The sequence below is a fragment of the Aquarana catesbeiana genome, linkage group LG08 (assembly GCF_042186555.1).
Source record: "Aquarana catesbeiana isolate 2022-GZ linkage group LG08, ASM4218655v1, whole genome shotgun sequence".
Lineage (NCBI taxonomy): Eukaryota > Metazoa > Chordata > Amphibia > Anura > Ranidae > Aquarana > Aquarana catesbeiana.
Genome location: NC_133331.1, coordinates 201,678,047 through 201,703,892, shown reverse-complemented (window position 1 = coordinate 201,703,892; position 25,846 = coordinate 201,678,047). Strand labels below are relative to the sequence as shown.

Genomic DNA, 25,846 nt, shown 5'->3' with positions numbered 1-25,846 from the left:
GATAGTATGGCGGGCAATCTGGCACTGACACCTTGACACTTTGTGGGAACTAGTGACACTAATACAGTGATCATTGCTAAAAATATGCACTGTCACTGTACTAATGACACTGGCTGGGAAGGAGTTAAACATCTAGGGTGATCAAAGGGTTAAGGGCTGTGCCGCCACATTCCTACTGACAGGACAGAGCTCTGTATTGTTTACATTGACAGAGCTCTGTCCTGTCTTCCTCTCTCCTCCATGATCAGCTTGTGCTGTGACTAATCACAGCACAGCCGCCACCTGTGCGCCCCCTACCCGAAAGTGCCGGCTATCATACTAGATACGTGATCTGGCAGAGGAGAGCTGCTCTTCTGCTGTACTCCTATGTAAGGCAGTTAGCGAGCGGTTAATGGCAGTGTTGATTTTTGTTTAATTTTTTTAATAGGAAGTTATAATGTTATAGGAAACTTTTTTTTTTTGCGATCTGTGTCCCCTTGGGCAGGTGTTTTGAATCGCGGGCAGATTTGCTGCCATTCTGCCTGCTCTTTCATAGCGATGAAATGTGAATGACAAATTGCAGTGCGGTTCTGCAGCAATTGTCATACATAAAATTGTGCTGCAACCCGCATCATGTGAAGTTTTGTTGCTGAAAAAAGGTTCAGGGGCTACTTTTGGGCAACATGCTTCACGTGATGCGTGATGCCGCGATTACAACACAATATATCGCACAACAATGGCAGCAGAATTGCACCACGAGTTTAGGTGCCATTCAAATGAATGGCATCTCAAATGTGCATTCTGTGATTTGTCAATCGCAACAAATCTGCCAGCAATTCAAAACGCTGAGGTGTGAATGCAGCCTTAGTCCTTTGTAGATACCTGTCAGTCTATTGCCTAAGAGTGCCTTTACCGCTCCTCAAATTAATATTTTAGGCTAACACATTATGTGCCTAGGTATGAGCAGATTTTTATTCACTTCTCCTTAGGTGGACATCATTTGACATCCTGGATTTTGAGTGCAGCTACAGGCATCATCCAGAACCTTTTTTTTTTTTTCCTTCAGCCGGCGATTCCCTTTCATGTAAAACGCCATCATAGCGGCTGTTTAGCCTCTTAATTGCTTTTACAAGGTGCTTCTCCAGTGTCTCCCGTGCAATCGGGGAGTCGGAGAATGAATCCTTCAGCAGTGGCGGTTTACCATAGAGCTGACTGGGGACCCTTGGAGGCCGGAAGTGACGTCATGACGTAGATGTATACACTGCCTTTTTTTTTTTTTTAAATCTCAGGCTTTGCAGCAGAGAGAGATCTGGGGATTTATAGACCCCAGATCTCTCCATGAAGAGCCCTATTCCTATTACAAGGGATGTTTATATTCCTTGAAATAGAAATTAAAGTGATCAAAAAATAAAGGAAAAGTGTAAAAAAAAAAAAAAATAAATAAATAAAAATTTTAAAGCACCCCTATCACCTCGTGCTTGCACACAGAAGCGAACGGATATGTAGGTCGCGTCCGTATATGTAAACGGTGTTCAAACCACACATGTGAGGTATTGCCATGAGTGTAAGAGCTAGAGCAATAATTCTACCACTATTCCCCGTTGTTTAGCTCTAAACCGGTAACTGCTTGGTGTATAAAGTGTAGCCTATGGAGATGTTTAGGTACCGAAGTTTGGCGCCATTTCACGAGTGTGCGCAATTTTAAAGCGTGACATGTTGGGTATCTATTTACTTGGCATAACATCTTTCACATTTATACAAAAAATTTGGGGGAAATCTTGTCCCCCCCCAAAAAAAATGCGTTTTAAATGAGTTTAAAAAATAAGCCCTACCCGGTTTCCCCGAAACTAAACCCTACCCTGAAAATAAGACCTACAAGGATAGGGATTATATTGCAGCCATCACCGACAATCACGCTAGGTCTTATTTTTGGGGAAACAGGATAGTTAGGATGTGAAATGACGACAAAGGTAAAACCTGCCATAAACAAGGTGACATCATTGTGCAGAAAACTATGTATGTATGTATGGAATTAAAATGGCTGTATTGACAAAAAGCAGGGAACTGCAGCAAGTAACTGGGGTAGGTTGAAATCGCTCATTTTTCTAATGCTTGCCTTACATGGCTTGAATTTTGTCTGATTCCTGCTGAATTGGCAGAATACCGAGCCATGTGGGGCCAGGTCGGCACAGCCTGGCTTGACAAGCATCAATTTAAAAAAAAAAAACTAAGGAGCGGATGGAAAGCTTCCGGCTGAACAGTGACTGCAGCCAATCAGATGTGGTCACTGTTCAGATACCCTGACAGCTATGGGTGCAGCGGCTGTCAGAATACATTAGCCAGCAGAGGAGATTGCTCCATTCATGCTGTTTGGTATAGAAGGAGAAACCATAACGTGTATGGATAGCCTAATAGAGAGAAAAGCTCTCATAGCCGATAATGGGAGTTAACAAACGTGTAGATTTGCATGTCGGGGGCTTTCACACTGAAGCGGTGCGCAGGCAGGGCGGTGAAAAAAGTCCTGCAAACCGCTTTTTTGGAGCGGGGAAGGAGCGGTGTATTCACCGCTCCTTCCCCGCTCCTGCCCATTGAAATCAATGGGACAGCGCGGCTATACCGTGGCAATACCGCGGCTATAGCCGCGCTGTATGAGGGATTTTAACCCTTTTTCGGCCGCCAGCGGGGGTTAAAACCGCACCGCTAGCGGGCGAATACCACAGCAAGAACGACGGTACAGCAGCGCTAAAAATAGCGCTGTTGTACCGCCGACGCCCCCACCGCCCCAGTGTGAAAGGGGCCTAAGGCATGCATGTTATACTCGCTGTGGAACCTAAGGGGTTAATCCTCTGCATTGTGTAAAAAGGCTGTTTTGATCCTTGTTCTCTGATCCTTCCCTTCTTCCACTGTCCCCAATCTATCTCCTGACAGTACAGAGTGTGGGAGCACTCTGCACATGCTCCAGTTAGGTGTGTATTGCTAGTTTGTTTTTTTTTTTGTTTTTTTTTGTTTTTTTACTTGGGAGGATGCATGTGATCAGCACAGGGCCAATCGGCTCTGTCCTGTCCAGACAGAGGGTCAGGGGTCCTGCAGTCTCATAGAACAGCCAGAGGAGAATGAAAACTCCTCCAAGTTTTAACCAGTGCTCGCCTGGACACTGCTAGAAGTCACAAGACTGCTATATACTGCTGATGAGAAAAGGTATTTAGCAGTTTATATTTACTAAAATAATTGCATTTCCATGTTCTGTGTACTGTGGGAGACCAGATATAGTGAATGCAGGTTCTGGGTTTAGTAACACTTTAAGTGTCAGTGTAGTACTTGGGAGAAGGCATAGTTAGATTCCTCCAGAAGTGGCTGTTTCACGCTAAAAGCTTTAAGGCTCTTGGCTAAGAATGGCTTGGCAGTTGGCTCCGTAGTTTATAGAATTTGTTCCTAAGAAGGAATCTTAATAACTTGCCAGCTCTTTCTTGAAATAATAGTCTTTAAATAGGAGCAGCCAATGGGAGATTTGGACATGTGATTACACTGTATGTGTTGCTTGTTGGCATTCTGGGAGTGCCTTAATCCTTGTTAGCATGAGATATCTGTGCAGAGAATGCCGTGGTTAGTCCATGACAGCTTCTCCCCATCCGTGTTTTATTCCAGCCTTCCCCGACAGTGTGCAGAGGAGCTGGCTGCTTTATTATGCCCCTGGTGGCCCATTCTAGTATTTATACACACTTCCTGCCCTATCCCAGGAGCATAATTATTTCTATTACAATATGCTACAAAGGCTTATCTGGCCCGATTAACTCAGCACTTGCTTTCTTTTAATAAGTGCTTATTTATGAACTGTTAAGCAAATGCCTTTTTAAGGTAGAGCTGCAGCAAACAATATACGTTTGGTCTGCTGCAAAACAGACGTGCTCATCCTTGAAAGAGCTCAATAAATAGACTCTCTGCATACTTCACCATTTCTATATTTGAGATCGAGGATATTCAGTGTGGTCCCTGCTAATACTCCATTATTGTTTGAAATCTGTGTTTTGGTGGCATACAAAAAATGTGAACTATTGCTGCTTTTGTTGAATTAAGGGCTCATGAATTTGATTTGCAATGGGTTTTTCCCTCTAATTAACCTAAATGGAATAGTGAAATTTATCGGAATTTTTTAAAAAGGAACACATTGAGAACATTGTAATATTTGTCTCCCTACCTGTATTTTGTACGTTAGTGAAGGTGCACTTATGGCTCTTTGCAGGCCAGAAGCCTATAAATCCAGTGACTTGTCAAGTGATGGGAAATCCCACATTTTATGGCTGCCACTAGGAAAGAGATGAGGTCCCTCGCCCGCCTATACTCAAGACCCCATAGAGGAGCTTCTGGTCCCGGGGGGCCTAACTAAACACTTATCCACTCTATATGGTGCACTCCTGGGCAAAGACTCCCCCAAACTAAAGAAACCATGGGAAACATGGCACAGTGAAATACCCTCGCTAGACAGGGAGGGCTGGGAGGACTGTTTAGAATATGGCCCCAAATTAGTTATCTCCTCTAAAGACAAACTCATAAGAGTAAAATTTTTGCACAGAATTTTCTATACGCCCCAAAGACTTCACAGAATATTTTTGGATAGGGACCCTGAGTGTCCTAGATGTAAAGCACACACAGGCACATTCTTTCATATGTTCTGGGACTGTCCCGTTATCTCAGCCTACTGGACGAAGGTATTTGGGGAAATAAACTCTAGACTGCAGCTGTCCCTCCCAATGCTACCTGAGTTGGCCTTGTTGGGGTTCATGATGAAGTACAACACTCTCATCACTCCAAATTACTGATTTCATACCTTCTCTTTTACGCTAAAAAAGAAATACTCCTCAAATGGATTATGCCAACACCCCCCCCCCCCCCCCTCTCCTCCTGGAGGGCATAGATTGGAGCTGCCCTGCCTATGTATAGAATTGCATATATAAACAGGGGTTGTCAATGGAAATACGAAAAAGTTTGGGCCCCCTGGACCTCAGACTAGTGCACCAAGTAGGACTACATATACTAGCATAGATACTAATTACTATATACTGCCAGATAATGTTTGGATTGTAAATACTGTGTAATTCTGTTCCTATGACTGTACTTTTGATGCATATTTTGCTGTACACTGTATCTTGACCTGTATGTGCACAAATGCTTCTTCATGTAATGTTCTGTACCGCACCAATGGATATACTGTTTCATTGACCTACATGACAACAATAAAGCACCTTTGTTAAAAAAAAGAAAAGCGATGAGGGGAAATCTTCTAAAGGGGACCTCTGCTCTAGTGACAATTGTCTGAAAGGGGGAATCCTCTCACTCTGGAATGATTTCTTCTCACTTCCTCTTGTGTTGCTAGAACAGCAGTTGAGGAGAATTTTCAAAATCCAAAATCTATCAAAAATAAAAAGTTTTCGCTTTTAAGATTCCTTAAGTTTCTTTTAACTTTTGGAACAGATCTTGTACTGGTGACAAAAGAAGAAATGTATTTTGTAGCCCCAGGGAGCTCAGAAAGATGCAGCTCACAGAGAAACAAGTGTAAGCTAAAAATGTCTCCTTTTTAGGGCCTTTTCACATTGATCAGTTTTTTGATGCACTTTTGGTGTTTAAAAAGAGGAACAAAAATACATGAATAATTTATCTACCTTTTTAAAGTTAAACCACATGAAATATGAACAAAGTTTCAGTCTATCGTGTATACTTGTTTCAAAGTGTTACTAAACCCACAACAGTAAAATCAGTCTGTATATGCAGTAAAGCATACTTGTTATACTCGCTGTGGAACCTAAGGGGTCAATCCTCTGCGTTGTGTAAAAAAAAAAAGCCGTTTTGATCCTGTATGCACAGATCCTCCTACAGGTCCAGACAAGACACAGTTACTGGAGTCAGGCTGCACATGCTCAGTTTGTGCATTGCTAGAGTTTTGGTTTTTTTTTTTTTTTGGAAGAGTGCATGTGATCAGCACATTGTTCTCAACCCTGTCCTCAAGTACCCCCAACAGGCCATGTTTGGGAATTTCTCTTAGATAAAATACCTGTCCAAAATACTAAGCCATTTTGTGATGATGATGATTTAAAGCACTTGTGCAATTTAAAGGACAACCTGCAAACATGGCCTGTTGGGGGGGGGGGGGGTACTGGAGGACAGGGTTGAGAACCACTGCTGTAGAAGACCAGATATAGTGAATGCAGGGTCCTGGGTTTAGTAACACTTTAAGAGAATGAAGTCATTTCTGTCTGCGGCTTCATTCCTCTGCTGACAAGTTTTCTTGACACCAAGAGAGAAAAAAAGATGGATAAGTGAGCTCCAGCTAATTGACAGCCTCAGTTCTGTTCCTGTGTGCTGTGTGAAGGGGGTGTGTCCCTTTCTTCCAATCAGCTCCCAGAGCTCTCCTCACTGAGCTCTGCAGAGTGAAATTTCAGTTCTCCGTCCCTTTTTTTCTAACCGCTCAGACTAGCTGTATAAATTCTGCACTTTCAATAGATGAAAAAAAGACTGCAGATAAACAGGTACGACTTATGTAGGAGGATTTTTTTCATCCCTGTGTATCATCTGAGTCCAGTCACTTCACTGGGTATATTTAAGGGTTTACAATCACTTTAAAACCTATGGAACTCTCCTCACCAATGTGCTGCGGGTGCGGTCCGTTTTTAAAAGTTCTGCATGCTGCATTTTTGGTGCATGTTTAAAAAGGCACCTTCCCACTGAAATGAATAGAAAATACATTGGGTTGCGTTTTTTGGTATGCTTTTTGAATCCCACATCCATGCTTCACAGGTGCATGATTGGAGTCAGGCAAACAGAAAACGCACCAAAAACGCATATACATATATGCATATGTTTTTACTACTACTTTTTCAGCGGAGCAGTGTGAGAGAATATTTTACAAAGTAAAACGTGTGATTTAGCTAAGGAGAAAATTTATCGGTTTGTTTTTTATCTAATTTTTTTTTTTTTGTTTTTTTATATTGTTTTGGCTTTGTGAAAACAGAAGCAAAATTTAAAACCAACTCCACCTTTAATTTTTTTAAAGTTTAATTTTGAGGGTATAAGTAATGAATGGTTTCTTTTTTCTGGCTTTTATTGTTCTGTGTCAGATTTTTCCCTCATTCCCCATCACGACACTGACATCTTTCATGGAAAGGCTGTCACCAGAGAAATATGGAGGATGCTTTTGCTAACATCCTTCTTAAAGTTGCCTGGCTGTCTCAGACCGCAGTACATTGTGGGTCACTGACCCAGAAGAAAGATGCAGCCAGTGAAGTTGCACCTGATTTTCATACATGTTCTGGGTCAGTGTCTCAGAAAGTCTAGCAATACAGTTTGTGGTTGGCCTTTACCATGATGATGTTACTCAAGGGGATAACTACAGCTATTGCAGGCTAAGTACCTTCCCTGGGGTTCAGATGCAGGAAGGGGGCCCTGTCCATGCCTGAATACGGATTGTGAAAAAAAAGTTTTAATTAGTGGCCACATGTGTTTTGTAATAAACATGGGGTGCCTTAGAAGTGCTTTACAAGCCACCTACCTCACACTGCTAAAAACAAAAAGTGAAAATAACATAAAACTAAATTATTACTGCATAGATATTCAGTTCAGATCTTCATGGTTGTAAATCAAAGGCTTCTAAAACCTTCTGGTAAAATATGCTTGTTTTGTTTATTGTATGCATACGATTTTTACGTTTTTTTTTTGTTTTTGTTTTTTGTTTTGATTTTTGTTTTGTTTTTTGTTTTTTTTGTAAATAAGAAATCGTGCATCTAGATATTTCATATTTAGCCAGTAGGTGGTGAGCCTATGAGCTAAAAGAATCACCTCCATACCATGCTGACTTACTACTTGTGTTGGATATCCTATTTTGATCTCTTCACATCTAAATACTCACACCCCTTCCCCGCTTAGCAGAGTACAATCTGGATTTGAAGTTTTATGGTAGCAGTCAGCAGGTGAAGAGCTAGTGCTGGGCGTTCCTATTAGAAACTGTACAAACAGTTGGGTCCCCCTGGAAAAGACAATGGCTGGGCATAACTGGGGACTATCCATGTACATTTCCCCATTCACCCAGACAACATTGCAATTTAGGAGATTAAATGGCAAATCTTCCCCATCTTTAGCTCTTTCACCACTAGCTCCACTGGGAGGATTTCTGTAGCCCAGCTTAGGGTAACACCTAGCAATATTTGGAAAATGGGGCCCAATGGGGAGTTCACTGTGGCAAATGCACAGCAAATGGTAAATTGAAAACCCTTGACCAACATGGGGAAGAAAGGGACTCTTTTTCCAGTGGATGCTTGGAGATCTTTCTAATTGTGACACCTGAGTGACCCGTGTTTAATGTTGGATACGCTATCAGACCCTGAAAACATATGCCCACAGAAGGTGTTTGATGCTAAACCCTTATTCTTATAAACTGCTTATGTACTTGGAGTTGCAAAAAGACTTCTCTTTATCGGGGAATGGGAGAGCGACGTCGGCATTTCCCTGACTGACGGTTAAAAAACTAAAATAATGAAGCTGATGCGTATATCCTTTATCGGTTTTAAAGATGCAAGAGACTTACTATCAGGGTGGATATAAATCAATGATTTTCTTTTTTTAAAATCAGATTTAATTTTTTTTTAAATTTAAATCAGATTTTTGTGTTTTTTTTTTTTTTGTTTTTTTTTTTTTTTTTTAAATCACTTTTTTAGTTTTATTTTTATCAAATTTATTTTAATAAAATGCTTTTGGAGTAAAGATAGTTTTCTATTTGATACATTCATAATTTAGTTTATTCAGCATGAAATGGAGCTTAGTTATGTAATGTGAGGCTGTATATTCTGCAATATTTAAATTTTTGGTAAACTCATATAATGAATCCAAGCTCTGCAAGCTGAGATAACATGCACTGCATTGATGCCTTCACACAATTCACAGTAACCATGAGATAAAACAAAGTTTAGGAATATTCCTTTATCCCATTGTTTTGTAAATCTATGTACAGTACAAACTGTATGATTGAATCGGTTCTGATATTGCTGTTTTACTAATCTGACAGCTTATTATTCTAAATAGGAAACCTTTATTTTGTTTGCAAATATTAACGATTCTAGTCCATTTTATTCAACTTTTTAACTGTGGGTAAATGCATCATACTCATCTTATGGAAAACGAACAAAACTCCCTCATGAGTACAATGGCATTATTTGTAAAAAAAAAAAAAAAATCAACCTTTTTAAATTTGTAACTGATCAAAAAAATAAAATTGGCCCAAAAATATTACCTTTTTCCTTTTTTTTTTTTTTTTTTTTTTTTTTTTTAAATGTCTGCTAATATTTTCTTTTGTTTTATCATTTTAACTTTTTTTTTTTGTCTTTTATCATATTTATACTGAATAATTATTTTGTCCCAAACAGATTGAATATCCTGATAAACGTCAACATTACAATTGCGGATGGACATAACCAATACGTTTCTGGAAATACTTTGGTGTATTCATTTCTAGCCTGATCTGCTGGAGTGAGCGAATTAGCACAGCATCAAATAGTAAGTCTAACAATACTTCACAAACATAGCTGCATACCATGTGTAGAGCGGTGGTGCTGAGGCAGTTTTATTTATGTCCTTCTATATCTGGCTATACATTTGTCTCATTGATCCACATGCTTTTGGAATAAATGTGGCGTTTCAGCATCTACTCACACAAAGTGGTGGGCCCAATAGCTGATTTTTATTTATTTTTATTTTTTGCAGAATGTTATTGTAACTTTTTCTGTAGCTTGAAACTTTTCCTTAAAGTTAAACTTAACCCGTCCTTTGCACATGCAATATCAACCAACAAATATATTAGGGTTTGTTTTACGTAAGCTTTTTTTTTTTTTTTTTTTTTTTTTTTTTTTTTTTTTTTATATTATTCTGGCTTTGTGAACACAGAAAGCAAAAATATAACTGCCGGCACTATATAAATACTGTATAATAATAATATAACACATACAATTTCTACACAAGCCATATTGTAATTTAATGCTATTAAAAATTATCTTTCCTTTTTCCATCTGCAGTTGTAATATTCTGTAAAATGCAATATGGCAGCCTGAAGGCGTTCTGTACACTGTTGGTGTACAGAGGGCCATAGGAAATGTAATTTCTTACTTGTGTGATTGGCTCGCTTATCTTTCCCAAAAGTCTGCACTAACATGAAAGTCAGATTTTAGACATCTTCTATAATAGAAGTTTTAATTTTGGTGAGATACTTCCTAAGGGTTAACCACTTCTAAAGGGATGCAGACTCTGCGAGTGGCAAGTAGCCAAGGAAAGGTATGAACTGCTGGTGGGGCTTCTACCACTTCAGCCCTGGAAGGATTTACCCCCTTCCTAACCAGGCCCTTTTTTGGGATACGGCACTGTGTCGCTTCAACTGATTGTGCGGTCGTGCGACGTTGTACCCAAACAAAATTGACGTCCTTTTTCCCACAAGTAGAGCTTTCTTTTGGGGGTATTTGATTGATTACCTCCTGCGGTTTTCATTTTTTGCGCTATAAACAAAATAAGGGCGACAATTTTGAAAAAAAGCTATATTTTTTAATTTTTGCTATAATAAATATCCTCATAAAATATATAAAAAAACAAATTTCTTCCACAGTTTAGGCCATTATGTATTCTTCTACATGTGTTTAGTAAAAAATAATCGCAATAAGCGTATATTGATTAGTTTGCACAAAAGTTATCGCGTCTACAAAATAGGGGATAGATTTATGGCATTTTTATTTAATAATTTTTTTCATTAGTAATGGCGAATTATCTGCGATTTTTTTTTTTTTTTTTTTTTTTTTTTTTTTTTTTTATCGTGACTGACATTATGGTGGACAGATCAGATACTTTTGACACTATTTTGGGACCATTGGCATTTATGCAGCGATCGGTGCTATAAAAACGCACTGATTACTGTGTAAATGTCACTGGCAGGGAAGGGGTTGAACACTAGGGGGCGATTAAGGGGTTAACTGTGTTTCCTTGGCATGTTCTAACTGGGGGGGATGGGCTCACTAGAACATGACAGAGATCACTGCTACCAATCACAGGGAGCAGCAGATCCTTGTCATGTTGCTAGGCAGAACAGGGAAATGCCTTGTTTACATCTCCTCGTTCTGCCTCTCCGTGCCACGATCGCGGGCCACCAGCGGACATCGAGTACACAGGACCCGCTGGCATGCTCTCGCGGCGTGCCCGCTAGCCGCGAATGATGCAGGGACGTACGGGTACGTTGCTTTGTGCACCCGTGCCACTTTGCCGATTTGTATATTGGCGAGAGCCAGTCGGCAAGTGGTTAAAACTAACTCATTGCTTTTTTGTGTGGGCCGAGCACAGGTTCACTTTGAGGGCTTATGCACACACCCGATTAGGGCCATACAATGTCTGCAGCGAGTGGTTAGGGGTTTCCAGTCATCCACAGACGGAAAGCCTGCAGTAGCAATTGACAGGCTGGTGCTGTGCGCAGTTGGTCATACATACATGGAGCAATTGCTTGCGGTTAGGGATGGATGTGTGTCCAAGGATGCCCATTCATCCCTAACCACAGGAACTCTCCCAATGTGCAATAACATGTGGACAGTAACAGCCTGTCATTGATTTGCACAGGCTTGCTGACTGCAGCTAATCAGAAACACTTGGCCGTACTTGCTGAACAAATGATCTCAGCGGTGTACTACCCTAATTGGCCCTGTGCATGAGCCCTAAGTACTCCATTAAAAAGTGACTCCAGTTTTTAAAAAAAAATATATTTTGACAACCATATGCCTGTATTTATTATTCTAGACAAAACTTAGTGTTCACCTTTATGCCCCGTACACACGGTCGGATTTTCCGATGGAAAATGTGTGATAGGACCTTGTTGTCGGAAATTCCGACCGTGTGGGGGCTCCATCACACATTTTCCATCGGATTTTCCGACACACAAAGTTTGAGAGCTTGCTATAAAATTTTCCGACAACAAAATCCGTTGTCGGAAATTCCAATCGTGTGTACACAAATCCGACGCACAAAGTGCCACGCATGCTCAGAATAAATAAAGAGATGAAAGCTATTGGCCACTGTCCCGTTTATAGTCCTGACGTACGTGTTTTACGTCACCGTGTTCAGAACGATCGGATTTTCCGACAACTTTGTGTGACCGTGTGTATGCAAGACAAGTTTGAGCCAACATCCGTCGGAAAAAATCCTAGGATTTTGTTGTCGGAATGTCCGAACAAAGTCCGACCGTGTGTTATGGGGCATTACAGAAAAAATGTAAAGGTGAACTAACACTGGACACCCTCCCCTCCACCTGGTCCTCACTGCACTGACCTTTGGGGTTGCCAAGTTGTGATCACCCCCGCAGCCGCTCCAGTGGTCCAGGAATTTGAAATCCCTGATCTTCTCTCTCATCTCCGTCAGCACTTCCAGGGCGAACCAGATGGGTTCTGATTGGTCAGTGTGATGGCGTTGACCAATCACAAATCATCTGGTCTGTCCTGGAAGCGCTGAGGTAGAAGAACAGTGATTTAAAATCTCCAAACCATTGGAGCTGCTGCAGGAGTGCTGACAGCTTGGCAACCCCAGAGGTAGGTACAGCGGGGTGGAGAGGGTGTCCAGGGTTAGTTCACCTTTACATTTTTTTTCTGTAAAGTTGAACTAGCCCTTTAAATATGAGCCATTTTTTTTTGTTTTTTTTTTCCCAGCAGGCATACAGACCCCCATTTGCTAAAGGATTTGAGAAGTTGTGTATTCACTTCAATTAACCAATCATGTGTAGATATAAATTAACAGGGATTTTCTTTTCACGTGATTGGATAATTGAAGTGAATCTTCTTTCATAAATCATCCTCAAGGTATAAACATGGAATGGATAATACAAGGTGAACTCCTCCTTCCTCCATGCAACAATAATCCTTTTTTCTTCCCTCCAGTTCATTGTATGGTACTGCACTAATACAAAGGGTCAAAGGATACAACAATGCTAGGAAACTATTCCACCTTTATCAAAAAGGAGCATGATGTACTAAAATGTGCAAAAATATATGAATTAGAATTTAAATTTTAAGAATGCACAGTGCCTTTTTACGTGTGCATAGGCACATTACAATTAATGAGCTGTATTTAAGCTCGGTAAAAAAAAGCTGTACTGAGCTTTTTGAAGCTGCAATGTGCAAGAGCCCTTAAGGAAATTTTCACCTTTTGCAATCAAATTGGGATCGTACCTACTATATATTAGGTAAATATTCCCACGCAGTGGTGAAAAAAACTGCTTTGAGATTTAGCCACCCATTTTGTGCATAATGTTTATGGTTAGTATACTGAGTACATGGCAGGGGTTTGTGCCTTTTTGTGTCCCTCTTTTTCATCTTGGAAAATTGGGAAGTATAAAAGTAAAACTTTTTTTATTTTTAAATTGCTGCTTACCTTTTCACTTGCTTTTGCTGGCATGCAGGCAGCTTATGGAAGTGGATGAAGACACCCCAGCCAGCTGCATCAACAAAAGTGTATGTCAAAATTTGATGGGCATACCAGAGCAGTTGCGTGGCCCCTTACCCTATGTAATGTTAAAGCAGAACTAAACCAACCAACTTAATGGGTTTCCAAAACACTTACAGTGCCTTGAAAAAGTTTTCATACCTCCCTGAAATTTTCAACATTTTGTCATGTTACAATCAAAAATGTAAATGTATCTTATTGTGATTTTCTGATAGAGCAACACTAAGTGGCACATAGTTGTGAAGTGGAAGGAAAATGATAAATGTTTTTTCGAACTTTTTTACAAATATGTGAAAAGTGTGGCGTGCATTTGTATTCAGCCCCTCTGAGTCAATACTTTGTAGAACCACTTTTTGCTGCAATTACAGCTGTAAGTCTTTTTGGGGATGTCTCTATCAGCTTTGCACATCTAGAAAGTGACGTTTTTGCCAATTCTTCTTTGCAAAATAGCTCAAGCTCTGTCAGATTGGATGGAGAGCGTCTGTGAACAGCAGTTTTCAAGTCTTGCTATAGATTCTCAACTGGCTTTAGAATGGCCCAGTCAAAGTCCAAAGGGGCACGACCGAAAAAGGTCTGCCGCACAGCCCCCCCCCCCCCCCTTTGTCGTAACACAATAGCTCAGTGGGGAAAATCGCTCTACTAACATTGGATTGTTAGTACAGCGGATCCTCCGGTGTTTTCTTTTTTTTTTCGTAGGTTTAACAAAACAAAAAAATACTAGTGTGTACTAGGCTTAAAGAGTAACTCTACTTTTGTTGAGGGAAAAAAACATTCTCCTCTTGGTGATCTATGTACATTGCAAGGATTTTAATCTGTTTTTCAGATTTCTAGCCTTTTGCTATTCTGAAGAAATCCCTGTGTGTTTGTGTCCATGTGGTAAGTGAATTAAATGGGAGTGGTTGCATAATTCTCAATCAGCTGCAGCACCTGCAGGGAACTGATGAGGAAAACTGCAGGGTATGCATCCCTTTTTAGATGCGCTTTCCTTTTGGACATTTTTGTTGCAGGGGATGCCAAAAATCTGACTTGTATCTTAGTGTAGACTTCTGGGAAAATCAGTGAGCGAATCACACACGCAAGAAATTGTTTCTGGGGTGGGGGGCGTTCTGTATACATTCTGTGTACAGAACACCTCCATGTAGCGATATTGCGTTGCACTTTACAGAAAATTACAGAGTTGCAGATTGAAAAGGAAAGGTAATTTTTAATAACATTCAATTACAATATGACTTGAGTCGCAATTGTATACACTATATTATTATTATTATTATTATTGTATTTTTTTTCCCACAAAAGTGGAGTTACCCTTTAAGGGGGAACTTATGTTTATAATTAACTCCTGTCAGTTCTCTGCTGGCAGATCTGCATTGTCGGTTGTAAAATAGATGTGCACACTGTCTGTCTTAAAGTGGTTGTAAACCCTTTACAACCACTTTTTACTACAGGTAAGCCTATAATAAGGCCTACCTGTAGCTACCCGGAATATCTCCAAAACCTGCACAGGCTTCGGGCCGCTCTGTGCAAAACAAACTGCACAGTGGAGGTAAGTTTGACATGTTTGTAAAGCTAAGTTTGTTATTTAAAAAAAAAAAATCACTTTAAGTATGCTGTGGGAATGAAAACACAAAAGAGACATATACAGTCAGTCCCTAAGTTACAAACATCCAACTTACGACTCCTACTTACAAATGGAAGGAGACAACAGGAAGTGAGAGGAAATCTACCCCTAGGAAGGGAAATTCACTCCTGTAAGAGTTATTATAGGGAAAAGGTACCTCCACTGGTGCTTTATCACCAATCCTTCATTCCACAACAACCCAAACTTTTCAAAATCCAATTGTTACAGGGACAGAAAGTGAGGTGAAATCTTCTGAAGATGGTCACAGACCGCAAGACAAACGTTACAGGGTTGTTAACCCTTCCCTATGCTATCCAAAAATACTGAAATTTTTTGGGCTGGAGTTGAATTTTACAAAATTTACCCATTCCAACTTGCATACAAATTCAACTTTAAAGAGGAAGTAAAGGGCTGATCTATAGGTACTGGAAATATCTCCTAAACTTGTGCCATTTAGGAGACATTTACTGTATACTGCGCCGATGTCATCAGCACATGCGCTCTGAAGGAAGGACCGCACGTGCCGTTTCTTCAGAAGGCCTGTGCCATGACCGGCGGCTCCCGCGCGCATGTTCGGGAGTGATGTCATGTGGCTCCTGCCAGTCACACAGCCAGAGTCCACTGCCCCGGAAGGGAGGCGAGCGAAGATGGATGCGGCCTCCAGCGGGGCGACGCAAGCTTCGCTTGCAGGTAAGTGACACATAATGTGCTAGTATGCGATGCATACTAGCACATTATGTCTTCACAGGTTCAGCAAAAAGGACAAAAAAAGAAAAACAAGGTTTACTTCCTCTTTAAGAACAAACCTACAAAACCTATCTTGCCTGCAGTGGGTGTTTCTTAAATTTGACTACAAAAGTACAAATTTGCTTTTAATATGCGGCCATGTTTGGGACCCCTTACACCCATGGAGTTCTTTAACCTCTTCCCGCCCAAGGTATGTCATATGATGTTCTTGACTTTGAGCGGGTATATCTGAATGATGCCTGCAGGTACAGGCATCATTCAGATATTGTCTTTTTCATCCGGCGATTCCCTACACAATAAGAATGATCATATCGGCTGTTCCGCCGCTTGATCGTTCTTATGGGCGGCAAGAGGGGACGTCCCCCTCTCCCGCTGCCCTCCGGTGCTTCTACCGACTCACCGCTTCCATTGGTGAGTCGGAGACCGGATCCGCCTGCCCCAGATGGTGACCATAGAGATTTCTGGGGGACCAGATAGTCGCCAGAGTCTCTATGATCGTTCGGAGGCCGGGCGCGAAGTTATGACATCACGCCCGGCCTCTGCATTCAAACAAATGGCGCCGCCTCAGCTGGGAAGCCGAGATCGTTTATTTTTATCTTTTGATTTCAGGCTACCCAGCCTAGAGGTGAGATGTGGGGTCTTATTGACCCCATATCTCACTGTAAAGAGGACCGATCATGCCATATTCATATTACAAGGGATGTTTACATTCCTTGTAATAGGAATAAAAGTGATCAATTTTTTTTTTTTTTTTAAGTGTCAAACTAAAAAAAGAATAGTAAAATTAACAATAAAAATAAAGAATAAAAAATTTAAAGCACCCCTGTCCCTGTGTGCTTGCACGCAGAAGAGAACGTCCCGCCCACATATGAAAACAGTGTTCAAACCACACATGTGAGGTATCGCCGCGAACGTTGGAGTGAGAGCAATAATTCTAGCCCTAGACCTCCTCTATAACCAGTAAAAAAATTTTAAAGCGTTGCCTATGGGGATTTTTAACCACTTTAATACCAGGCACTTATACACCTTCCTGCCCAGGCCAATTTTCAACTTTCAGCACTGTCGCAAATTGAATGACAATTGCGCGGTCATGCTACACTGTACCCAAAATTTTTTATCATTTTGTTCCCACAAATAGAGCTTTCTTTTGGTGGTATTTGATCACCTCTGCGATTTTCTTTTTTTTGTTTTGTGCAACAAATAAATAAAAAAAGACCGAAAATTTAGAAAAAAATATGTTTTTCTTTGTTAATTTTTTTTTTTTTAAATAAGTACGTTTTCTTCAATGACGGACACTGATATAGCTGCACTGATGGGCACCAATGAGGTGGCACCAACGAGGTGCCGCTGGTATGCGGCACTGTTGGGGACTTATGGGTGGGCACTGATGGGCACTTATGGGTGGGCACTGATGGGTGGCATTGCAGGGCATCACTAATTTTTATTGTGCCATAGAGGAGCCAGTCAGTGCCCATTTGTGGGCACTGATTGGCATATGTTAGGCATTGATTTTCACATGTGGATGGCCATGGGGGATGTTCCTGGCCATCCACATGCTGGGGGATTCCCTGGTGGTCCTAGCGGCTTTCCCTGGTGTTCTAGGGGTGGGCATCCGAGGGGGGGCTGCGCTGATAAACAATCAGCACAGACCCCCCCCCCCCTGTCAGGAGAGCCTCCGATCGGCTCTCCTCCACTCGCGTCTGTCAGATGCGAGTGAGGAAAAGCCGATCACGGCTCTTCCTGTTTACATCATGATCAGCCGTGATTGAACACGGCTGATCATGTGGTTAAGGAGCCCCCGCCGGAGGCTCTTTACCAAGAACGGTGTAGCTGTGTGTCAGACTGACACACCGCACCACCGATCACCGCGATGTGCGCCCCCATGGGCGCGCGGTGGCTGTTATCCTGCAGGGCATCATATGATAACAGAACCACCGCCCGGCCATCATTCTGCTATAGGCCGGGCAGGAAGTGGTTAAGTACCGAAGTTTGGCGCCATTCCATGAGCGTGTGCAATTTTTAAATGTGACATGTTGGGTATCTATTTACTTGGCGTAACTTCATCTTGTACATTATGTAAAAAAATTGGGCCAAAGCATAAAACTGTTTTTTTTCAAAATAAAAAACCGTGTTTGAATAATTGCTGCGCAAATACCGTGCGAGATAAAAAGTTGCAACGACGCCATTGTATTCTCTAGGGTCTTTGGTAAAAAAAAAACATATATAATGTTTGAGGGTTCTATGTAATTTTCTAGCAAAAAAATTACGAATTTTACATGTAGGAGAGAAATGTCAGATTTGGCCTGGATGGGAAGTGGTTAAAAAAAAAATAAGCAAGTCAGCACGATTTGACTTGAGATTTCTATTCAAACAGCATTACTTTAAATCTGATCTAAAGTTGGGTCCTTTAAACACCAGCACAACCAGTTTTAGTTTGTTTCAGCTACTAATTGCTTTTGGTAGAATTCAGCCTTCACGTTTCCTACAATACACAATGCAGCTGTTGCATGCTCTTCATGGTATCTCCCTTGGCATCACTGCTGCTGTCTCTTGCTCTTTGTTTTGAAACAGTGACGTTTCTTGGGCAACACTGGTGTTTAAACAGGAGACCGTGTCTGGCAGCCAACCTCATGTACCAGTCAGTGAATAGGAGCCTTTTAACCCTTCCTGGGTTACGAGTGCCCAGCTTGTACTCTGGTGTGTGGGCTCTGTGTTTCAGCTTTGGCTGCTGAAATGTCTTTCTAGTGTGATTTGCCTCCACAGTTTAAAAGTGCAGATACACATTTTGCTTGCTCTGCAGGCCAAAACATGCAAATTCAAGTAACTGAATATGTTTTTTCTGTCTAAATAAGAATTTCTTGTTGCTGGAAACTATGCTCATCCTATGCTTTTTGGTTTTACTTCTAGGACATGGTCATGTTCATCAGTCTTGTAGTCACTGGGCCACACTCTAAAAACCGCTTTAAGAAAGCATGAGCCTATACTGAAATGATACCTCACCTGACTTTTTTTATTTGTCTGATTTTATCACTTGCTTGGATTAGAGCAGGGGCCCCAAACTTTCTAAACAAAGGGCCAGTTTACTGTCCTTCAGACTTTAAGGGGGCTAGAGTGGCAGGTGGGAGTAGAAAATGCCCCAGCGGGAGTTAAAAAAAGATTACTTAGCCAGAAGGAGGAATAGTGCCTCATCATTGGTATTAGTGGGGGAATAGTGCCCCATCATTGGTGTCAATAGAAGAAAAAAAAGCCCCATTGTTGGTGTCAGTGAGAGGAATGGTTCCCCACTGTTGGTGTCAGTGGAAGCAATGATGCCTCCTTGTTAGTGTCAGAGGGAGGAATAGTACCCCAAGGGCCGAATAAAGGCAAGCAAAGGCCGCATTCCGTCCATGGGCCACAGTTTGGAGACCACTGGATTTAGAGGATTGTCCATTTTTGGAAAGGTTCCTATAGTTAAAAGCTTTCTCTAAATAGTATGATGGCATCACAGCCAGTGCCACCTGATCAGGGACATTGATACAGTTCTAAAAGAACAAAATCGCCTTTGGGTACTTTTGACCGTGAATGGTTGTGGTATATATATTGTGCTGTAGGAGTTGTCAAAGAGTGTGGATAAAGGAAGCCATTACTGAGAGGAAGTTGATGATTGCCATAGAAGTCAGAAATTCAGATCTGCCTGCTTGTTACAGGTTTAATGACTCAGAAGCCATTGGATTTGCTTAACAACCACCACAAGGGAGATCTGCTATGTCAGCATACATTTCCTTTCTCCACTACTCCCTTATTAGCCACCTGAATAAAATAATGCCTGCTTCCCCTTAAGGAGTTAGAGTCATTAGAGTGGACATGTTCTCTGACTTTACTTTCCTAAAGCCCAGCTCAGTACATACTATCTAGACTAAGGCTGGCCATACATTGTACAATTTTCCTTTAGATTTACCAAAAGTAGAATTATGAGGTCAAACCTTAAACACTTTCAATTTGTATGTGGTCAGACAGGCCCTTAGAACTACATAGTTGAAGGTAAATCCTAAAGGAAATTGAATAAGAAAATTGTATAATGTATGGCCTGCCTAAGCTGAGATACTACTGTATGATGAACCCTGTTTGGTTGTTAAATCAGTAATAGGCCTGACATCTGGGGCATTTGGTAGGTACCCATACAAAGTAACTTCTCTGCACTAGGTTGATATTTTTTATTCTTTGATTCATTCCTCTTACTTTGTGATTAAATGTAAACCTAAAGCAAACGCCTGTACATGAATCTTACCTGGCCATTGATTTGTACTTGTACATATTTCACATTGCATGGGCTGACATCTAATAAAACAATATCAGTCTCGCCGAATGATCTGTCTGGTGAGCAGGGAGCTGGCCTAGGAAGAAGTAATGCTCATCCAAAAACGAGCAGTTCTGTTCTAGTGCTAGCAACCTTAGAACGTCACAAGTATTGCTGTCCAGTATAGCAAAATCAACAATTATATATAGTGTATAGCTTACCAATGTTTTAAAGTTGTTTAAGTAGAGTTCCACTTCAATGGTTACACTTGATGTTTGTGGCAATGTAAAATTATATGACTTAGGAGCGTGTGGTTTATTCACTTGATCAGGTAAATATACCATCGTTTCCAATGTTCTGTAGTGCTTCAGTGCATTAAGAGCTCTTGTTTTATTTCTTGTGGCCATTGCAGTTTACTTTTTATGGGGTTTTTTTTTTTTTTTTTTTTTTTTTTTATATAAAAAGTTGTTTGTTGTTTTTTGTGTCAAGCAGTAAACACTGTCCTCTTGCAGATGTCCATTTCTGGAATGAAAGTTTTATTTTTGCGTTTAAACCTGGCTGGTTACAATAGCCATTGTTTCTGCATTGTTTGGTTTATATTGTTGGAATGAAGTAGCAATAAATACTTGAGTTAAGAATATTATCGCAGCTTAATAATTTGTTACAATATGTGAAATATATATAAATTATACTATGCTAACAGGATTATACCAATATAATGCTTGAGTCAGTCTTATTATATTTAGTACAGCACTGTGTACACAATCACACTTTAGGAGCAGTAATATGAAAGGTGCTACTGCTTTGCAATTTTGCTGAGGTGACAGACAAGGGACTGCAGCAGGGACAGGCGGAAACACTTCTTTCTTTAGTTTTTTGACTGGGAAACAGAGATAGTGGATAGTCAGTCTCTTGCAGGAAGCCATTATTGCTTAGATTTCCTGGTGATACTTACAGATTGTACCTGGTGTGCAATAATAAAATGATAAAATAGAGAAGTGTTAACTTTTATGTGTGCATGCCAGGTCTACGCTGTCTAGTAAAGCATTATATTCAAAACTGCTAAGCACATTTAAAGCTCAACTCTAGGGCAGTTGGTAATTGTGACATAACTTCCTGTCCCATGTACATGTTAAATGTTAGATGGGTGGCTAGCTAGATGTGCTGGACAGATGAAACCAGAGCACTGCCTGGTCTATTTTAAAGTTCTTTTAAGCTCAACTCTGTGTTCGTTGTAATTGTGACCATAACGTCCTATCCCCATGTACAGTATAAGCACCTGACAGAAGCAGGAGCCGATAAATTATCTGAAAGCTGGTTTCTATAGATGGTTGGCGAGTGCATTTTATACACAACGATTGGTAGAGCACTATAAGGCACTATAAGAAGGATTGATCAATGCACATTCGTTGGGGTGATTGGAACTCTTTCAAGAATATTTTATCTTTATTTGTTGGGACTTATATGTGTGTGTGTGTGTGTATATGTGTATCTCTCGCGCGCTCTCTCTCTCTCTCTCTCTCTCTCTCTCTCTCTCTCTCTCTCTCTCCTCTCTCCCTCTCTCTCTCTCTCTCTCTCTCTCTTCTCTCTCTCTCTCTCTCTCTCTCTCTCTCTCTCTCTCTCTCTCTCTCTCTCTCTCTCTCTCTCTCCTCTCTCTCTCTCTCTCTCTCTCTCTCTCTCTCTCTCTCTCTCTCTCTCTCTCTCTCTCTCCTCTCTCTCTCTCTCTCTCTCTCTCTCCCCCTCCCTCCCTCCCTCCCTCTCTCTCTCTCTCTCAAGCTCTAACGAGCAGGGCCCTCTGATTCCTCCTGTATTGATTTGTATTATAAGTGTACTGTCTGCCCTCACGTTGAAAAGCGCTGCGCAAACTATTAATATTATAATTTTAATTATTTTTTGCTTTTTTCTGTGTAGACAAATTCATGATTTATTCTTGAGCACATAGTAGCGCCTTACTTTTGCATATTTCACATTTTTGAGAGTGGCCACACAGCTTAAAGGGACGGCTGCACTTTCTGAGGAATAAAATATTTCATGTTCTACATGTTGAAAGTTCTTTTGTTGGCGCCACAATTATCACTTTTTATGATTTCGCAGTAAAAACCTGACAGGTGCTCTAATCCCTCTCCACTGTATCCAAAACTAAAAAAAAAAAAAAAAGTTTTGCCTTTTTAATCTCACTTTTAAGCCATAGGTTGGTAAGAGGGAATTCATTTTGCAAATTTGGAAGATAGAATTTCAATTTACCATACATATGCCATTTTCAGATATTTAATTATACATGTTTAAAAGTCTTAATTTATTTGTCCAACACCTAAGGCTGTAACCCACGATACGAAAATCGGAAGTAAATTTCATCCAATGACATCCGATTTTCGGATCGTTGGTATGGTGCTTTCGACAGTCTATTCTGATTTTTGTCCGACAAAAGCTGGATGTGCAGACTATAAAATTTTTGTTGTACATGAACTCTGTCTGATTTAATTAACATGGTTTTCGTCCAAAAAAAACAAAAAACGTAACAGCAAGACTACGCTTGCTCAAACTAAAGTATACATACCAAACTATTCAACACATTACTTCACTTTCGACATGAGCCTAGCATGCAACAAATAATGGACAAACGGTCGTCCGAAAAGCTGATCGTGTGTACGAGGCTTTAGCATTAGATCTCCTTTTCTACCTGGAACTTAAATATATTATGACCGGTTCCAGTTGAAGAATGACTAGGACAGCACAGCAGAATGGTACTATGATGACATATCAAGCAAGTAAATATACTGTTTAATTCCTTCCAGGATTACCTTCTGTGTATTGGACAGTGGTGATATTTCTGATTAATTGTTCAGATAGCAGGCTGGTGGTGGAGAGGTGACCGAGGAATTTGCAAGGCCGTTGGTAGAAATAGGTGTTTGACCTTATTTAGTGCATTGTGGCAGATCACAAGAATAAACAAATGACACATTATTTTACAGGCCGAACATTTAGGTCCTTTACAAATCCATCTGGTCTATTGCAGTTGTTAATGCATGTTATGTCACTTGTTAATGTGCTTTGGGGCTGTCAGTGTACCACAAAGGACCAAAATAAGATATTTTTCAGGCGCAGCACAGCACACCACAATAAACACTTCTCCCAGAATGTGCTATTTTTGCGCTCTGGGAGAATCTCCGCATGCGCAGGCAAATGCTGAAGCAGAAGCCATTGACATCTATCTGAACATGGATGCATATACATATTCATGCCGGATAAATGCAGCATGTTTGGCTTCCCAGGCACCAGAAAACGATGTGGATTTTACGCCTCTATCGATGTGCATGAGGATTTAATTTAGTGACTGGATACAGTGCAGTTTTCATGGTAATGTAGTAGTCATTTGATTTGGGACTTGCAGTATCTCACAAAAGTGAGTACAACCCCTCACATTTTTGTAAATATTTTATTTTATCTTTTCATGTGACAACACTGAAGAAATGATACTTTGCTACAATGTAGAGTCAGTGAGTGTACAGCTTGTAGAACAATGCATATTTGCTGTCCCCTCAAAATAACAACACACAGCCATTAATGTCTAAACCGCTGGCAACAAAAGTGAGTACACCCCTAAGTGAAAATGTCCAAATTGGGCCCAAAGTGTCAATATTTTGTGTGGCCACCATTATTTTCCAGCACTGCCTTAACCCTCTTGGGCACGGAGTTCACCAGAGCTTCACGGGTTTCCACTAGAGTCCTCTTCCACTCCTCCCATGATTACATCACGGAGCTGGTGGATGTTAGAGACCTTGCGCTCCTCAACCTTCTATTTGAGGATGTCCCACAGATGCTCAATAGGGTTTAGATCTGGAGACATGCTTGGCCAGTCCATCACCTTGACCTTCAACTTCTTTAGCAAGGCAGTGCTCATCTTGGAGGTGTGTTTGTGGTCATTATGTTGGAATACTGCCCTGTGGCCCAATCTCCAAAGGGAGGGGGATCATGCTCTGCTTCAGTATGTCCCAGTACATGTTGGCATTCATGGTTCCCTCAATGAACTGTAGCTCCCCAGTGCCGGCAGCACTTGTGCAGCCCAAGACCATGACACCCCCACCTCCATTCTTGACTGTAGGCAAGGCACACTTGTCATTGTACTGCTCACCTGGTTGCCGCCACACACGCTTGACACCGTCTGAACCAAATAAGTTTATCTTGGTCTCATCAGACCACAGGACATGGTTCCAAAAATCCATGTCCTTAGTCTGCTTGTCTTCAGCAAACTTTTTGTGGGCTTTCTTGGGCATCATCTTTAGAGGAGGCTTCCTTCTGGGATGACAGCCATGCAGACCAATTTGTTGCAATGCCCTGAGCACTGACAGGCTGACCCCCCCCCCCCCCACCCCTTCAATCTCTGCAGCAATGCTGACAGAACTCATACGTTTATTTCATAAAAACAACCTCTGGATATGACGCTGAGCATGTGCACTCAACCCCTTTAGTCAACCATGGCGAGGCCTGTTCTGAGTGGAACCTGTCCTGTTAAACCGCTGTATGGTCTTGGCCACCGTGCTGCAGCTCAGTTTCAGGGTCTCGGCAAGCCTAGGCCATCTTTATGTATAGCAACAATTCTTTTTTTCAGATCCTCCAAGTTCTTTGCCATGAGGTGCCAGTTCCCAGTATGAGAGAGTGAGAGTGATTAACACCAAATTTAACACACCTGCTCCCCATTCACACCGGAGACCTTGTAACACTAATGAGTCTCATGACATCAGGGAGGGGAAATGGCTAATTGGGCCCAATTTGAACATTTTCACTTAGGGGTGTACTCACTTTTGTTGCCAGCGGTTTAGACCTCAATGGCTGTGTGTTGAGTTATTTTGAGGGGACAGCAAATTTAGACACTTAGTGCCGGTTCACACTGGTGCGACCTGTCAGGCGACTTAGCCGTCTGACAAGTCACAATCCATGCAGTGCAATGGAACCGTTCTAATGGGAGCAACTCAAGTCACTCCGACTTAGAAAAATGTTCCTGCACTACTTGGGGTGACTTTGGAGCAGCTTGCATTGACTTCTATTAAAGAAGTCGTTTGCAAGCCATGCTGAGTTCGCAATGTGCTGGGTGGCAGTGGGAACCTGCACTTATACAAGCTGTACACTCACTACTTTACATTGTGGCAAAGTGTCATTTCTTTAGTGTTGTCATATGAAATGATATAATAAAATACTTACAAAAATGTGAGGGGTGTTCTTACTTTTGTGAGATAATGTAGGTAGGAAATACATTTCTTAGCTCAATTGTCCTTGTTCAAAGTACAAAGATCACACTAATTTCCACCAATACACACATGAATCATGGGCTGTATTTGTAAAGTTTGCTGCATGATTGCTTATTTTCTACAATGTCCAGGTAGTTTTTTTGAGGATATAACCATCTCCATTAAGTCCAGCAGCATTTTCAGTTTTCTGTCTGTAACATTGTGGAATAATAGTAATAATATCACAAATTGCCTCTGAAAAGCTTAACTTCTGCCACTGAATGCATTTTGACTCTGCTGAAAGTCTATATGATTTTTGTAATATCAGCTTGTGTGTTGGTCAGTGCCTTCTCTGATGTACTTGTGTACCCCCTATGGACTGAAGCAATTTTTACATTTTAGCTCTGAGCTTGTTAATACACAAATAACTGTACTATTGTGTATTCTACTGAAGTGAGTTTTGAAGGGGGAAAGGAGGATGAGGTTAATAGAAAATCCCTT

General features: G+C 41.0%; 1 protein-coding gene across 9 annotated transcripts in view; it reads left to right on the top strand.

Annotated features, from left to right (window-relative positions):
- The window catches only part of ZMIZ1 (zinc finger MIZ-type containing 1), a 479,832-nt gene that overhangs the window by 88,684 nt on the left and 365,302 nt on the right, over positions 1 to 25,846 (top strand). For all 9 annotated transcript variants that reach the window (XM_073596822.1, XM_073596823.1, XM_073596818.1 and 6 more), the window contains exon 2: positions 9,387 to 9,516. The gene's annotated coding sequence lies outside the window, so the exon portion shown is untranslated. The remainder of the gene's footprint in view (positions 1 to 9,386; positions 9,517 to 25,846) is intronic.